Below are 5,220 nucleotides of genomic sequence, written 5' to 3' on the forward strand. Positions count from 1 at the left end.
TACATATATTTTTCACCCTCCTTAGTATCTAATCTATTATAAAGATCGTTAAAAGCAGAATTTGAAGAAAAATGTCTATCAACTTATTTCCCTTTTTTATGGTCTTTTTCACTCATTTTCTTATTTTTGTCCTTTTCATCTGTATTTGTTGCCATTACTACATCTCTAGAGAACATCATTTTCTCTTTTGGAGTGTAGTATACAACATCTTCATGTACACCAATTTCATGAACTGCGAATGGTTGTAGATCTCCTATAATACAACACTCTTGCCTTTCTGTAGATATTTTTTGCATTGTTCTAGTGAAGAGGGAACCATCTTATGCTCATGAAGCCATGGTCTACCAAATAAGGCATTAAAAGAAGTTTCAGAGTTGATGACGAGGAATTTTATGGTTGTCACAAAATTGTACATTTAAAAAACTAGTGTAATTGATCCAACATCTCGTTCTCCTTTTTGGTAGAATCGTAACATTGTTTTATCTCTCGTTAGCTATCAAGCTTCGATGTCCAAATACGCGAGAGTTCTCAAGTTCATAATGTTAATCAGGGCACCAGGATCAATAAGCACCCTTGAAATTGTAGTGTCGTTAATATTCACTGTGATGTATAACGAATGATTATGTTTGATTGTTTCGAGCAACAAGTCATGGTCAGATAAAGTTATTTTGGTTTGTTATTCCAATGATTAAGCCTCATATGAAGAATTACTATTGAGTTGAGCTAAAGAAACTTCTATATATGAAAGAGCTTTTTATCAGTAACTCTCTCATTTCCTCGGATTGGATAAGGGCATCGTAGATGCTCAACTTTGCTGGTAATTTTCTTAAATGGGCTAATACATTATTGTTCACCTTGTTATGAGAAGTGTCCTTATTTCCTTAAGATAATTGTTCTAGTCAATGTCTTCTCTGTTTTCATCATTATTAAAAATGACAATGTCTTGATTATCGTTAAACTCTTCGAGATTGTGTATGATTTGAGTATCGTTTATATGATCAAAATTGGATTGTTCATTTTCAAGGGTAGCATCAGAAATAGACAAGATGTAAGAAAAACTAGAAGTAATTATATTCGTAGTGGAGATAAAGTCGTACAAGGTCAACTGCTGGAGAGAAGTTCTCCCTTTGTCCGAGACAACTATTCTAGTAGATTGTGGAGGAATATGAGAATTGGAAGAAACAAAGGGAACAACAACCCCTATATCTAAAAGACCTCGACCCCTTTTTTTTTCTTTTCTTTCATGGAAGATTTCACTGTCATCAATGTTGAATCTTGAGTGATTTGGAAGTGCCTAAAAGTCTTCTCGAGAGAATTGCCCTCAACAGTATTGTCGTTGTTATCATCGCGGGAAAGATTGCTAGGAATAAGTTTATCAACTAAAATCATATTAACTTAACCTTTTTTAGGTTCTCTCAAATATTCTTTCAGGATCACTATATTCCTATCTTTGAAGTTACGCTCCAGCCAATCTATGAAGACAAAATATTCTTCAATTTTATGTCTGAGCATCCTATGTTAAGGACAGCATTTGGGATTATCCTTCATATCAACTTCTCCTGGACTTCTAGCTTCAGGAAATTTGAATTCCTGTATTTTAAACAAGCTACAGAATATCTTTTTGGCTGCATCCATCTCGAATGGATATTCTTTGTTCATCCTTTCAGACATTGATTTCTTGTCTATCGGTGATGGGGTTGATTGTTGAAATTGTAATTACGATGACCACTGCAATTTTTGTTGATTTATATTTTATTGTTTCTTCTTCTGCTTGGGTTGCACTTGCATCACTTGCTTACCCTTATCGATTGTCGAGATATTTCCTGATTTCTTTTCAAATGTCTTAACCAATTTTTTTTCCTCAGTATTTTTTGTTACACTCGTCTACTTAGCATCCTCTTAAAGGTCGATAGCTTTGCTGAACAATTTTACAAATGTCTTTATTGTAAATCCTTTAAGCATGAAGGCTATAGGACTGTGAATATTCTTGAGCAAAATTTCAACTATATGTTGTTCCTGAAGTTGTGGTTCACATTTGTAGCTGAGAATTCTCCAGCGCAAAGTGTAATTCATAAGGATTTCTCCTGGCTTTTGTTTCTCCACCACTAAATCTCCAACTTTTATATGATGTTGTGCTCCGACGAATCATTGGATAAAGAGATTTTCAATTTCATCAAATGTCTTAACATAACTATTGGGAAGTTCTGCATACCAGTCAAGAGAACCTCCGGTAAGATTGTTGACAAATTGACGAAATAGAAGAGCATTGCTTCCTCATGCATTGCAGCAACTTGCTCTAAAATGTGTGAGATTTTGACGAGGGTTACCGGTTCCATCAAAAATTTTGAAGAGAGGTAGAATAAATCCTTTAGGATATTGGACAGAAAGAAATTCTTACAGATAGACTCTACCCTTTTGAATTAAATATCCATCCCTCACCTGAGCCTTTACTTCTTTCACTTTTTGTTCCACAAGTTATGTAATTTATTTTCTGGATTTTTTCTCTGGATAGAATCCTTTAGTTTTTGAGTGCTTTCCACAATTTCTATCAGTTCTCTTCAATTGTTGAGATTATGTATTACTTCGAGTCTATTAATTTCAACAACAGGTAGAGTAGATGTTTGTGGTGGATTTTGTAAAGATGCCATCACATCCTTGATTGTTTGTTCAAGACGATTGATTTTCTCATCTCATTGTTGAATAATAGCTTATAACCCTTATGTTAGTTTTTCTTTGGCTGGCAGAGGTAGTTCTTGTGCTGTTGAAGTGGTTCGTGTAATTTTTCTTTCCAAAATGAAGGAAATCTTCATAAGGATTTAGGTTAAAATCCTCGAAGGGTTCCATGATTTGGGATGGACTATTCATCATAAATTCAATTTCATCAAATAACCTAAAGTCATTTTGCAAGAGGCATGTATCTTCATTGATTGGTGTGTTAAGATCATGAAAGTAGGAAAAGACTGAGTCTGGAGAATCCATTGCAATTTTCTTGGAAATTCAGAAGACGATATGTCAAAATTTATTAAAGACTCATTTTGTAACTTGGGGAATTTTTTACGTTATATCATTTTTGTCTTGTCATTATGGAATGTCTATCATAGATATCATGAAATTTTTTTCACAAATATCATGGAATGTCTGTAGTAGATATCATGGAATGTTTGTCATAGATAACTCTTATAATCATAGAGTTGAGAAAGATAATTTTATCTGTCAAAAGATGGAATATCTCTAAATGAACAAGAAATTATTTAATTAGAGATAAGGAGAGATAAAGTTCCCCAGTGGAGTCAACACTCTCTTGGTGTCCACCGCAACTCATGTTGTCATTTTCGTCATCACCAATTCCTATCATCAGGTCATTGGTTTGGTGTTGTTTTCAAAAGAAGAGACCACTCTGTTTATCTATTTCATTGCCCTAATCTTCAAGTTACTTATTCTTTTGAATCACGTAAAAGATTTGCAGATGTTAAGAAACAAGGAGAAAAAAAGAAAGGGCTAAAAATAGAAAACAAGAGAAAAGAAATGTCGGGGTAATCTTAATTATGGTAGACATTATAGAGAAAATGATTTATCGTATAAGGAAAACCATATTAAAAACTTGATAACCAGATACCTAGGTATATTACCTATTCTGAGTTCCTCATTCTCCCATAGGAGTTAGTTCCTATCATTAATTACATCTCAGACAGTCAAAAGTATCAGAGAAAACTCCTGATTAATGCTTAAACTTATTCTTTTAAGAAATGTCAAGTTCAAGGAAAGAAACATCAAATGTTTATTAGGTTTCTAAGAATTTTATTCCATCCTAAAGGTTTTCTTTTAATTGGTTTGTTAATGTTGTGTCATGTCAGTTTGTTTTTGTTTTGTTCTGATTTTTATTTATCATTCTGTTTGAGGTATTGTTCTTTTGTTATCTTTGATTTGTTGTTGTTGTTTTTTTAATTACTGTTGTATTTGGTTGTTGTGTTTTTTATATTCTTCTGAGGTTTACCTTTTTTGCTTCAAAATGTCGTCCTGCAAAACAGAGTTAACACTCCCTATAACATGCAAAGTAAATCTAAAGCATAATTTTTATCTCTTCAGCAAACCTGCAAAAGAAAACACGATTAGCATGAAATCATGTTTTAATTTTGTCAATTTAGTTGGTTGAATAAATTTGTAAATGACTCAATCAAGATGTATAAGGCTCCGTCCTCCTAGGGCAGTAAAGTGAACAAATCTGCTTAGTCTGAAAGGTGTTTAAACTAGGAACAAAAGAATCTTGTCAGCAAACACAAATTACATCATCTATGAAATTATTTTAGATCTGAACACAGATGTTCAGGTTGCATTCGACGATCTTTATTCATTAGGGTTCAATTTAAGTTTTATTGTCTTATTCAAATTTTAGGGGTTGGAAAATTTTAGGTTGTTCATGATTTATCAATCGATTGAATTTGGTCTTTTTTGTCAATTATTTCTATTTGGGATGACCCGATCAAGATCCCATCGTTTTGTTGCCACGGGTCATTATGATTGCAATCTGATTAGCCATAAATGGCGGGAAGATATTTAGTTAGCAACCATGGGTTACCTCCTTCAAAATATCTTCTCAAACCTAGTTGCCTTTTTTAGGTTCAAGTTAAAGTTTTAATGCCTTTTAAAGTAGATTTTATATCGTTTATGTTATATTGGTGGGTTGTTGAGTTGAATTTTTATGTCATATTTTTTAAATCTGATGTTGGTTAGACCTAAGGAAGTTTGATTGTGGTCCAATGGATTAGACCTAAGATCTAGGGTTAATGTTGGTTAAACTAGAAAATTTATGTTGTTTGGGTTCAATTTGGATATAACCTAATTAAAAAATTATTTATGTCCAATTTAGATAGGATATAAGGTATGAGGATGATTTAGGTTCAATGTAGGTAGAATCTAAAATTTAAGATAGTTTAAGTCAAATGTAGGTAGGACTTAAAATTGATCTAGGTTCAAATCTGTGGTGCTTAGGTGCCACTCTGCTAGCAGCACCCCCATTTTCTCTTGTTTTACTCCATTTCACTTCCTTTCAGCTCCAATCCGCTCCAAGTGTTATACCTAAAAAATAAACACGAAAGTAACCTTTCTTTAAAGTGAAATTTCATTCAAAAATATGTAATAAATGTAAAAGAAATTAAGGGAAAAAAATACATATCATTTTCTTCATAGTAATAATGCTTGACTCTATGGTTAAATTATGAA

This window comes from Phalaenopsis equestris, unplaced genomic scaffold, assembly GCF_001263595.1.
Source record: "Phalaenopsis equestris unplaced genomic scaffold, ASM126359v1 Scaffold235840, whole genome shotgun sequence".
NCBI lineage: Eukaryota > Viridiplantae > Streptophyta > Magnoliopsida > Asparagales > Orchidaceae > Phalaenopsis > Phalaenopsis equestris.